A 13,668-nucleotide genomic window follows, 5' to 3' on the forward strand; every position below is an offset into this window, starting at 1 on the left:
GGGAACTCCACAAAAACCCGGCGCTGCAAAGACGAACGATGGTTCCACTGCAAGCACCAGTAGGGCTCAGAAAGGGCCCCATCCCAAACTAGGGATGACGGGGGACAGAAAGACTGTCGCTAACGCCTCTGCTATGTGCGCATCTGCGCCAAAACCAGTGGTAGGCGCAGCAAAGTCGATCGGGTCACCCGCTGGTGCAAAGAAGAATTTTACTTACGCAGAGAGACGGACTGCCGCCCAAACCCTGCGCTCACATGCCAGAAGCACTGTCGCCACGCCTTCGCCCGAATGGCTAAAGAAGGTAGAGTGGGCAAGGACGGTGTTTCCCAACTATGGGCAAGAGAAGCCCCAACAAGAAGGTGCTCAGGCGAAGAGGCAACGCTCCATAGAGCTGCCCGGCCCGTCGGCGAAGAGATCGAGGATCCAGCCGTCGGTCTCCTTTGCCGAGATCACCAAAGATCGGGTCCTACTTGGACTCATTGATAGGGGAAATCCGGAGAGCAGGATCCCCAGAAAAAAATGGAAGGCGGTTGAGTCCAAGCTGTCACTCATTTGCCTGCGTATGGTACGCGAGAAGCCCGGTTCAGCGCCTTGCTGTATAGACGCGGGCTGGTACCAGGGCAGTGTAAAAGTGGTGGCCTGCGATAATCAGCGATCAGCTGACCTATATAAACAGGCGGTAGCTCAGCTCGGAGCAGTCTACGAAGGGGCGAACATAGTCGCACTTGATTGGTGTGACGTCCCCAGTAGACCGCGAGCCAGAATTTGGCTCCCAGCAGCAATCGCATCACCGGAGGACATCCTCTTTATGTTGCAAGAATGCAACCCACATCTCCCCACAAAAGACTGGAAAGTCGTTAAGGTGGAGGAGCACGAAGGGGACGTAAACCAAGCGATTGTGGTACTAAATAAGGAGTCTATCGCTCCCATAGAGGCTGCTCGGGGAACGCTTAACTATGGGTTCAGTGCCATACACATTAAAATCTATAAAGGGGACTCTAATTCCTCTGGAAGTCCTGCCGGCAACCCAGCCGAGCAGGTGCTTGCGGAGGAAGTGGAGGCCCCTGGTGTGCCGGAGGACGGCTATTCAACCGACTCGTCGCTAAGCAGAGAGATGCGAGCGATGGGACCGGCAATCGACGAAGTGGACCTGAGCGATTCGGAGGCCGACGTTACTGTGGTGGAGGTTGCAGCTGGGGATGTCGCTAAGACTCCTGCAGATCAACCTACATCACAGTAAAGCAGCGTCTGCTGCTCTTTTGCTTCGCCTGGCCAAAGGCGAAGCCGACGTGGTCTTAGTTCAGGAACCCTGGGTAGCAGGAGGCAGGGTTGCTGGACTGGGAACAAAAGACTACAAGCTTATGCTTGACCCCAAACAAGGTAAAATTCGAACCTGCATTTTAGCCAAACGGCATCTTAGTACATTTCTGCTTCACAAATACAGCAACGGAGACAACACAGCAATAAGCCTGGAGCTGCAAAGCGGCTCTTTTAGGATGCTATCGGCCTACATGGCTTCCGAAAAGGTAGACCCCCCAGACGCGCTAGTCAGAGGACTGGTACAGGAATGTGAAGAGCTTAAGAAAGGTTTGGTGATAGGATGCGACGCAAATGCCCACCATACTCAGTGGGGCTGCCCTATCAACAACGACAGAGGTGAGTCTTTATTCGACTTCATTCTTAAATCGAATTTATTTCTTTGCAATAGGGGCAATACCCCTACTTTTATAACAAAAACGTGCCAAACGATCATAGATCTAACCCTGGCATCAGATTCACTCATAAACACAGTCACAAACTGGGCTGTCTCCAACGAGCACTCATTTTCAGATCATAGGTTTATAGAGACAACTTTGTCCCTAGTATCACCTGTGCCGGTCAGCTTTGCCAACCCCAGGCGGGCAAACTGGAATAAATACAAAGAAATTCTATCGAACTTCCTCCCCAGGAAGCCACCAGAAAGCACTCCTTGCACTCAGGAGCTAGATAATATAGTAAACAAATTCACAGAAGCATGCAACGCGGCATTCTCAGCTGCATGCCCGTTAGGGAAACCAAGGGGAAGGAAAAAACCTCCTTGGTGGACCCAGCAATTATCAATCCTCAGAGCCAAATGCAGAAACCTGTTCAACAGAGCGAAAGCTGCAAATGAGGACATAAACTGGCAAAGCTACAAAAAGGAACTAGCCACATACAAAAAGGCCATTAGAAAAGAGAAGAGAACTGCGTGGCAGAACTTCTGCTCGGACATTGAAAAGACAACTGATGCCGCAAGGCTCAGAAAAATACTTTCTAAGACAGCCGTATCCCTAGGCTATCTCCAAAAGGCTGACGGATCATGGTCGGATTCTAGTGAAGAATCCCTAAACCTACTCCTAGACGCTCACTTCCCAGGGAGCCTACAATCAGGACATCCCCCAGGAAGACACACCGGAGAAGGAATAAACTTAAATCTCCTACTATCAGACCGTAATATAAACTGGTCCAATCATAGTTTTAAGCCATACAAATCGCCGGGACCGGATAATATAACACCGGCACATATTCAACAAGCAGGAGAACTAGCTATAAACTGGCTGAGAAAAATATTCCAGACCATTCTTGCAGTAGGAGAACTACCTACAGCATGGCGGGAAACGAAAGTCGTTTTCATCCCTAAGGCAGGGAAAGCCACCCATACTACAGCGAAGGATTTCAGACCGATAAGTCTGACATCATTCCTGCTAAAAATCTTAGAAAGACTGTTAGGTCTACATATTAGAGACATCATTGACCCGACGCATATATCAGAGGCGCAACACGCATACACCAAAGGTAAGTCGACCGAATCGGCGCTACACTTGGTAGTAAGCAACATCGAGAAATCACTCAGTATACAAGAATACACCTTGATCGCCTTCCTTGACATAGAAGGAGCGTTCAACAACGTGCTCCCCACGGCAATAACAGAATCCCTCACTGAACTAGGGGTTGAGCCACCGCTGGTGGGGCTGATCCACAAATTGCTGATAAGCAGATTGGTCACGGCCACACTAGGGACCTCGACCCAGACTAGATTAGTGAACAGAGGCACTCCGCAAGGAGGTGTACTATCACCCCTTTTATGGAATATCGCGGTAAATAAACTACTGCGGATTCTTGAAGGAGGAGGCTGTAAAATAGTGGCATACGCAGACGATGTCGCTATCATCTTTAATGGTAGGTACCCACAAACGTTATGCGATCTTATGACCGCAAAACTAAAAACACTATCGGAATGGACTACAAAGAACGGACTTGGGGTAAATCCCTCAAAAACGGAACTAGTCCTTTTTACAAATAGATACAAAATCCCTAAGCTTAACCCACCCACTTTAAACAACTGTAATCTCTCTTTTAGCGAGCACGCAAGATACTTGGGGTTAGTATTAGATAAGCGTCTTAAATGGGGACTAAACAACCAAGAGAGAACCAAGAAAGCGACCATTGCACTTTACTCTTGTAAAAAATCAATTGGGCTAAGATGGGGTATGCCCCTAAAATAGTCAATTGGATATACATAGCGGTAGTCAAGCCAATCCTACTATATGGAGTGGCTCTGTGGTGGACCGCTTTACACAAACAATGTATCTTAACTCCACTTAACAAAGTACAGCGCATGGCGGCCTTGTGTATGAGTGGAGCCCTTCGAACTACCCCAAACGAAGCGCTGAATGCGATCTTGAACCTCCAGAGCCTGGACTTAGCAGGAATGGAAAGGGCGAAATCGGCAGCCATTCGACTAAGGGATACAGGGCAATGGAAAGCCCAACTGTATGGTCACGCTAAGATTCTTCAGCATGACAAATTGATCCCGCCAAAAACGGATCTATGTAAAACCCGTGAATACAATCACACGCCCTTCGAAGCTCTGATCCCAGGCAGGGAAGTTTGGGATCGTGGCCGACCGGGCTCAATAGACGCAATCTGTCTATATACAGACGGCTCCAAACTAGACGGACACGTAGGTGGAGGCATATACTCCGAGCAATTAGAGATCAGGCGGTCTTTCAGACTTCCTGACCACTGCAGTGTCTTCCAAGCGGAAGTGTACGCTATAATGGAAGCACTTGTCTGTTTAAGGGACTTAAACACCCAGAACAGACACATAAACATATATAGTGATAGCCAAGCGGCTATTAAATCAATCTACTCGACAAACACAAACTCCCGAACAATAGCAGACTGTCGCAAATCTCTCCACGAGATGGCTAATCAGTTTACTGTCAGCCTTATATGGGTTCCGGGTCACCGGGATATCGTAGGCAACTGTATAGCAGACGAGCTAGCCAGGCAAGGCACCACCATACCTCTCCTTCCAGGAAAGGAGAATGTCGGCATGCCGATGGCTACTTGTAAGCTAATTATTAAAAACCACTTCAGCAAATTAGCCAACACTTATTGGCAAAACACACCGCAATGCCGAATTTCTCACCAGACATGGCCTGTAATAAACAATAAGAAAACATCAGAACTACTCAATTTCAGCCGCACTGAGTGCAGCATGGCTCGTTGGCGCACTCGCCGGCAGGCTAAAAGCCCCAAAAAACGATTTTTGCAGAAGCTGCAGGGATGAGGAAGAAGAGGAAACGGTGGAACACCTACTCTGTTCATGCCCAGCCCTATGCAGGCTCAGACTGAAACACTTAGGATATCCTTTCATAAATGACCTGACCGAAATATCGCAGACTAACCTGAAGAGTCTAAGCTCTTTTATTAAATCCTGCTGATCGACCAACTTACAGGCTGACTCTTACCGGATAGGGGACCCAAAAATAGAGATCATACGGTATCACAATGGACCCACAGAGGTCTAAGTGTACCAGGCTACAGCCTGGCAGCCGTCCTAACCTAACCTAACCTAGACTCTCGAAGTCCAATTTTGGGTCACTCTTTTACAAGTCATCGGAAAACTAAAAATAACTGACATGAAAATGGGTCAAAAATTTAATCAACGTTAAATTGAAAAATTTTAATGCAGATTTTAAGAGAATCGAATCAGAAGTCTTTAGAGGTATGCCACTTTGGAATCGGCTTAAGTTTGATTAAGTTATGGACTCTCGAAGTTCAATTTTGGGTCAAAGTTAAACAAGTCAAATTAGAAATAACTGACATGAAAATAAGTGAAAAATTTGATCAACGTTAAATTGAAAAATTTGAATGCAGATTTTTAGAGAATCGAATCAGAAGTTTTTAGAGGTATGCCACTTTGGAATCGGCTTAAGTTTGGTAAAGTTATGGACTCTCGAAGTTCAATTTTGGGTCAAAATTAAACAAGTCAAATTAGAAATAACTGACATGAAAATGGGTGAAAAATTTGATCACAGTTAAATTGAAAAATTTGAATGCAGATTTTTAGAGAATCGAATCAGAAGTCTTTAGAGGTATGCCACTTTGGAATCGGCTTAAGTTTGATAAAGTTATGGACTCTCTAAGTCCAATTTTGAGTCACTCTGTTACAAGTCCTCGGAAAACTAGAAATAACTGACATGAAAATTGGTCAAAAATTTGATCAACGTTAAATTGAAAAATTTGAATGCAGATTTTTAGAGAATCGAATCAGAAGTTTTTTGAGGTATGCCACTTTGGAATCGGCTTAAGTTTGGTAAAGTTATGGACTCCCGAAGTCCAATTTTGGGTCAACGTTAAATAAGTCAAATTAGAAAAATTTGATCAACGTTAAATTGAAAAATATGACTGCAGATTTTTAGAGAATCGAATCAGAAGTCTTTAGAGGTATGCCACTTTGGAATCGGCTTAAGTTTGGTTAAGTTATGGACTCTCTAAGTCCTATTTTGGGTCAACGTTAAAGAAGTCAAATTAGAAAAATTTGATCAACGTCAAATTGAAAAATATGAATGCAGATTTTTAGAGAATGAAATCAGAAGTCTTTAGAGGTATGCCACTTTGGAATCGGAAATAACTGACATGAAAATGGGTGAAAAATTTGATCACAGTTAAATTGAAAAATTTGAATGCAGATTTTTAGAGAATCGAATCAGAAGTCTTTAGAGGTATGCCACTTTGGAATCGGCTTAAGTTTGGTTAAGTTATGGATTCTCTAAGTCCAATTTTGAGTCACTCTGTTACAAGTCATCGGAAAATTGGAAATAACTGACATTGAAAAATTTAAATGCAGATTTTTAGAGAATCGAATCAGAAGTCTTTAGAGGTATGCCACTTTGCAATCGGCTTAAGCTTGGTAAAGTTATGGACTCCGAAGTTCAATTTTGGGTCAAAGATAAACAAGTCAAATTAGAAATAACTGACATGAAAATGGGTGAAAAATTTGATCAAAGTTAAATTGAAAAATTTGAATGCAGATTTTTAGAGAATCGAATCAGAAGTCTTAAGAGGTATGCCACTTTGGAATCGGCTTAAGTTTGGTAAAGTTATGGACTCTCTAAGTCCAATTTTAAGTCACTCTGTTACAAGTCCTCGGAAATATAGAAATAAATGACATGAAAATGGGTCAAAAATTAATCGACGTTAAATTGAAAAATTTGAATGCAGATATTTAGAGAATCGAATCAGAAGTCTTAAGAGGTATGCCACTTTGGAATCGGCTTAAGTTTGGTTAAGTTATGGAACTCTAAGTCCAATTTTGAGTCGCTCTTTTACAAGTCATCGGAAAATTAGAAATAACTCACATGAAAATGGGTCAAAAAATTAATCGACGTTAAATTGAAAAATTTGAATGCAGATTTTTAGAGAATCGAATCAGAAGTCTTTAGAGGTATGCCACTTTGCAATCGGCTTAAGCTTGGTAAAGTTATGGACTCCGAAGTTCAATTTTGGGTCAAAGATAAACAAGTCAAATTAGAAATAACTGACATGAAAATGGGTCAAAAATTTGATCAACGTTAAATTGAAAAATTTGAATGCAGATTTTTAGAGAATCGAATCAGAAGTCTTTAGAGTTATGCCACTTTGGAATCGGCTTAAGTTTGATTAAGTTATGGACTCTCGAAGTTCAATTTTGGGTCAAAGTTAAACAAGTCAAATTAGAAATAACTGACATGAAAATGGGTGAAAAATTTGATCAAAGTTAAATTGAAAAATTTGAATGCAGATTTTTAGAGAATCGAATCAGAAGTCTTTAGAGGTATGCCACTTTGGAATCGGCTTAAGTTTGGTAAAGTTATGGACTCTCTAAGTCCAATTTTAAGTCACTCTGTTACAAGTCCTCGGAAATATAGAAATAACTGACATGAAAATGGGTCAAAAATTTGATCAACGTTAAATTGAAAAATTTGAATGCAGATCTTTAGAGAATCGAATCAGAAGTCTTTAGAGGTATGCCACTTTGGAATCGGCTTAAGTTTGATTAAGTTATGGACTCTCGAAGTTCAATTTTGGGTCAAAGTTAAACAAGTCAAATTAGAAATAACTGACATGAAAATGGGTGAAAAATTTGATCAAAGTTAAATTGAAAATTTTGAATGCAGATTTTTAGAGAATCGAATCAGAAGTCTTTAGAGGTATGCCACTTTGGAATCGGCTTAAGTTTGGTAAAGTTATGGACTCTCTAAGTCCAATTTTAAGTCACTCTGTTACAAGTCCTCGGAAATCTAGAAATAACTGACATGAAAATGGGTCAAAAAATTAATCGACGTTAAATTGAAAAATTTGAATGCAGATTTTTAGAGAATCGAATCAGAAGTCTTTAGAGGTATGCCACTTTGCAATCGGCTTAAGTTTGGTTAAGTTATGGACTCTCTAAGTCCTATTTTGGGACAACGTTAAACAAGTCAAATTAGAAATAACTGACATGAAAATGGGTGAAAAATGTGATCAAAGTTAAATTGAAAAATTTGAATGCAGATTTTTAGAGAATCGAATCAGAAGTCTTTAGAGGTATGCCACTTTGCAATCGGCTTAAGTTTGGTAAAGTAATGGACTCTCTAAGTCCAATTTTGAGTCACTCTGTTACAAGTCCTCGGAAAACTAGAAATAACTGACATGAAAATGGGTCAAAAATTAATCGACGTTAAATTGAAAAATTTGAATGCAGATTTTTAGAGAATCGAATCAGAAGTCTTTAGAGGTATGCCACTTTGCAATCGGCTTAAGCTTGGTAAAGTTATGGACTCTCGAAGTTCAATTTTGGGTCAAAGTTAAACAAGTCAAATTAGAAATAACTGACATGAAAATGGGTGAAAAATTTGATCAAAGTTAAATTGAAAAATTTGAATGCAGATTTTTAGAGAATCGAATCAGAAGTCTTTAGAGGTATGCCACTTTGGAATCGGCTTAAGTTTGGTAAAGTTATGGACTCTCTAAGTCCAATTTTAAGTCACTCTGTTACAAGTCCTCGGAAATATAGAAATAACTGACATGAAAATGGGTAAAAAATTTAATCAACGTTAAATTGAAAAATTTGAATGCAGATCTTTAGAGAATCGAATCAGAAGTCTTTAGAGGTATGCCACTTTGGAATCGGCTTAAGTTTGATTAAGTTATGGACTCTCGAAGTTCAATTTTGGGTCAAAGTTAAACAAGTCAAATTAGAAATAACTGACATGAAAATGGGTGAAAAATGTGATCAAAGTTAAATTGAAAAATTTGAATGCAGATTTTTAGAGAATCGAATCAGAAGTCTTTAGAGGTATGCCACTTTGCAATCGGCTTAAGTTTGGTAAAGTAATGGACTCTCTAAGTCCAATTTTGAGTCACTCTGTTACAAGTCCTCGGAAAACTAGAAATGACTGACATGAAAATGGGTCAAAAATTAATCGACGTTAAATTGAAAAATTTGAATGCAGATTTTTAGAGAATCGAATCAGAAGTCTTTAGAGGTATGCCACTTTGCAATCGGCTTAAGCTTGGTAAAGTTATGGACTCTCGAAGTTCAATTTTGGGTCAAAGTTAAACAAGTCAAATTAGAAATAACTGACATGAAAATGGGTGAAAAATTTGATCAAAGTTAAATTGAAAAATTTGAATGCAGATTTTTAGAGAATCGAATCAGAAGTCTTTAGAGGTATGCCACTTTGGAATCGGCTTAAGTTTGGTAAAGTTATGGACTCTCTAAGTCCAATTTTAAGTCACTCTGTTACAAGTCCTCGGAAATCTAGAAATAACTGACATGAAAATGGGTCAAAAAATTAATCGACGTTAAATTGAAAAATTTGAATGCAGATTTTTAGAGAATCGAATCAGAAGTCTTTAGAGGTATGCCACTTTGCAATCGGCTTAAGTTTGGTTAAGTTATGGACTCTCTAAGTCCTATTTTGGGACAACGTTAAACAAGTCAAATTAGAAATAACTGACATGAAAATGGGTGAAAAATTTGATCAAAGTTAAATTGAAAAATTTGAATGCAGATTTTTAGAGAATCGAATCAGAAGTCTTTAGAGGTATGCCACTTTGCAATCGGCTTAAGTTTGGTTAAGTTATGGACTCTCTAAGTCCTATTTTGGGACAACGTTAAACAAGTCAAATTAGAAATAACTGACATGAAAATGGGTGAAAAATTTGATCAAAGTTAAATTGAAAAATTTGAATGCAGAGTTTAAGAGAATCGAATCAGAAGTCTTTAGAGGTATGCCACTTTGCAATCGGCTTAAGTTTGGTAAAGTAATGGACTCTCTAAGTCCAATTTTGAGTCACTCTGTTACAAGTCCTCGGAAAACTAGAAATAACTGACATGAAAATGGGTCAAAAATTAATCGACGTTAAATTGAAAAATTTGAATGCAGATTTTTAGAGAATCGAATCAGAAGTCTTTAGAGGTATGCCACTTTGCAATCGGCTTAAGTTTGGTTAAGTTATGGACTCTCTAAGTCCTATTTTGGGACAACGTTAAACAAGTCAAATTAGAAATAACTGACATGAAAATGGGTGAAAAATTTGATCAAAGTTAAATTGCAAAATTTGAATGCAGATTTTTGAGAATCGAATCAGAAGTCTTTAGAGGTATGCCACTTTGCAATCGGCTTAAGCTTGGTAAAGTTATGGACTCTCGAAGTTCAATTTTGGGTCAAAGTTAAACAAGTCAAATTAGAAATAACTGACCTGAAAATGGGTGAAAAATTTGATCAAAGTTAAATTGAAAAATTTGAATGCAGATTTTTAGAGAATCGAATCAGAAGTCTTTAGAGGTATGCCACTTTGGAATCGGCTTAAGTTTGGTAAAGTTATGGACTCTCTAAGTCCAATTTTAAGTCACTCTGTTACAAGTCCTCGGATATATAGAAATAACTGACATGAAAATGGGTGAAAAATTTGATCAAAGTTAAATTGAAAAATTTGAATGCAGATTTTTAGAGAATCGAATCAGAAGTCTTTAGAGGTATGCCACTTTGCAATCGGCTTAAGCTTGGTAAAGTTATAGACTCTCGAAGTTCAATTTTGGGTCAAAGTTAAACAAGTCAAATTAGAAATAACTGACATGAAAATGGGTGAAAAATTTGATCAAAGTTAAATTGAAAAATTTGAATGCAGATTTTTAGAGAATCGAATCAGAAGTCTTTAGACGTATGCCACTTTGGAATCGGCTTAAGTTTGGTAAAGTTATGGACTCTCTAAGTCCAATTTTAAGTCACTCTGTTACAAGTCCTCGGAAATATAGAAATAACTGACATGAAAATGGGTCAAAAATTTGATCAACGTTAAATTGAAAAATTTGAATGCAGATCTTTAGAGAATCGAATCAGAAGTCTTTAGAGGTATGCCACTTTGGAATCGGCTTAAGTTTGATTAAGTTATGGACTCTCGAAGTTCAATTTTGGGTCAAAGTTAAACAAGTCAAATTAGAAATAACTAACATGAAAATGGGTGAAAAATTTGATCAAAGTTAAATTGAAAAATTTGAATGCAGATATTTAGAGAATCGAATCAGAAGTCTTTAGAGGTATGCCACTTTGGAATCGGCTTAAGTTTGGTAAAGTTATGGACTCTCTAAGTCCAATTTTGAGTCACTCTGTTACAAGTCCTCGGAAAACTAGAAATAACTGACATGAAAATGGGTCAAAAATTTGATCAACGTTAAATTGAAAAATTTGAATGCAGATTTTTAGAGAATCGAATCAGAAGTCTTTAGAGGTATGCCACTTTGCAATCGGCTTAAGTTTGGTTAAGTTATGGACTCTCTAAGTCCTATTTTGGGACAACGTTAAACAAGTCAAATTAGAAATAACTGACATGAAAATGGGTGAAAAATTTGATCAAAGTTAAATTGAAAAATTTGAATGCTGATTTTTAGAGAATCGAATCAGAAGTCTTTAGAGGTATGCCACTTTGGAATCGGCTTAAGTTTGGTTTAGTTATGGATTCTCTAAGTCCAATTTTGAGTCATTCTGTTACAAGTCATCGGAAAATTGGAAATAACTGACATTGAAAATTTTAAATGCAGATTTTTAGAGAATCGAATCAGAAGTCTTTAGAGGTATGCCACTTTGCAATCGGCTTAAGCTTGGTAAAGTTATGGACTCTCGAAGTTCAATTTTGGGTCAAAGTTAAACAAGTCAAATTAGAAATAACTGACATGAAAATGGGTCAAAAAATTAATCGACGTTAAATTGAAAAATTTGAATGCAGATTTTAAGAGAATCGAATCAGAAGTCTTTAGAGGTATGCCACTTTGCAATCGGCTTAAGTTTGGTTAAGTTATGGACTCTCTAAGTCCTATTTTGGGACAACGTTAAACAAGTCAAATTAGAAATAACTGACATGAAAATGGGTGAAAAATTTGATCAAAGTTAAATTGCAAAATTTGAATGCAGATTTTTAGAGAATCGAATCAGAAGTCTTTAGAGGTATGCCACTTTGGAATCGGCTTAAGTTTGGTTTAGTTATGGATTCTCTAAGTCCAATTTTGAGTCATTCTGTTACAAGTCATCGGAAAATTGGAAATAACTGACATTGAAAATTTTAAATGCAGATTTTTAGAGAATCGAATCAGAAGTCTTTAGAGGTATGCCACTTTGCAATCGGCTTAAGCTTGGTAAAGTTATGGACTCTCGAAGTTCAATTTTGGGTCAAAGTTAAACAAGTCAAATTAGAAATAACTGACATGAAAATGGGTCAAAAATTTTATCAACGTTAAATTGAAAAATTTGAATGCAGATTTTAAGAGAATCGAATCAGAAGTCTTTAGAGGTATGCCACTTTGCAATCGGCTTAAGTTTGGTTAAGTTATGGACTCTCTAAGTCCTATTTTGGGACAACGTTAAACAAGTCAAATTAGAAATAACTGACATGAAAATGGGTGAAAAATTTGATCAAAGTTAAATTGCAAAATTTGAATGCAGATTTTTAGAGAATCGAATCAGAAGTCTTTAGAGGTATGCCACTTTGCAATCGGCTTAAGCTTGGTAAAGTTATGGACTCTCGAAGTTCAATTTTGGGTCAAAGTTAAACAAGTCAAATTAGAAATAACTGACCTGAAAATGGGTGAAAAATTTGATCAAAGTTAAATTGAAAAATTTGAATGCAGATTTTTAGAGAATCGAATCAGAAGTCTTTAGAGGTATGCCACTTTGGAATCGGCTTAAGTTTGGTAAAGTTATGGACTCTCTAAGTCCAATTTTAAGTCACTCTGTTACAAGTCCTCGGATATATAGAAATAACTGACATGAAAATGGGTGAAAAATTTGATCAAAGTTAAATTGAAAAATTTGAATGCAGATTTTTAGAGAATCGAATCAGAAGTCTTTAGAGGTATGCCACTTTGCAATCGGCTTAAGCTTGGTAAAGTTATGGACTCTCGAAGTTCAATTTTGGGTCAAAGTTAAACAAGTCAAATTAGAAATAACTGACATGAAAATGGGTGAAAAATTTGATCAAAGTTAAATTGAAAAATTTGAATGCAGATTTTTAGAGAATCGAATCAGAAGTCTTTAGACGTATGCCACTTTGGAATCGGCTTAAGTTTGGTAAAGTTATGGACTCTCTAAGTCCAATTTTAAGTCACTCTGTTACAAGTCCTCGGAAATATAGAAATAACTGACATGAAAATGGGTCAAAAATTTGATCAACGTTAAATTGAAAAATTTGAATGCAGATCTTTAGAGAATCGAATCAGAAGTCTTTAGAGGTATGCCACTTTGGAATCGGCTTAAGTTTGATTAAGTTATGGACTCTCGAAGTTCAATTTTGGGTCAAAGTTAAACAAGTCAAATTAGAAATAACTAACATGAAAATGGGTGAAAAATTTGATCAAAGTTAAATTGAAAAATTTGAATGCAGATTTTTAGAGAATCGAATCAGAAGTCTTTAGAGGTATGCCACTTTGGAATCGGCTTAAGTTTGGTAAATTTATGGACTCTCTAAGTCCAATTTTGAGTCACTCTGTTACAAGTCCTCGGAAAACTAGAAATAACTGACATGAAAATGGGTCAAAAATTTGATAAACGTTAAATTGAAAAATTTGAATGCAGATTTTTAGAGAATCGAATCAGAAGTCTTTAGAGGTATGCCACTTTGCAATCGGCTTAAGTTTGGTTAAGTTATGGACTCTCTAAGTCCTATTTTGGGACAACGTTAAACAAGTCAAATTAGAAATAACTGACATGAAAATGGGTGAAAAATTTGATCAAAGTTAAATTGAAAAATTTGAATGCTGATTTTTAGAGAATCGAATCAGAAGTCTTTAGAGGTATGCCACTTTGGAATCGGCTTAAGTTTGGTTTAGTTATGGATTCTCTA

Source organism: Drosophila rhopaloa, unplaced genomic scaffold (assembly GCF_018152115.1).
Source record: "Drosophila rhopaloa isolate 14029-0021.01 unplaced genomic scaffold, ASM1815211v1 contig_92, whole genome shotgun sequence".
Lineage (NCBI taxonomy): Eukaryota > Metazoa > Arthropoda > Insecta > Diptera > Drosophilidae > Drosophila > Drosophila rhopaloa.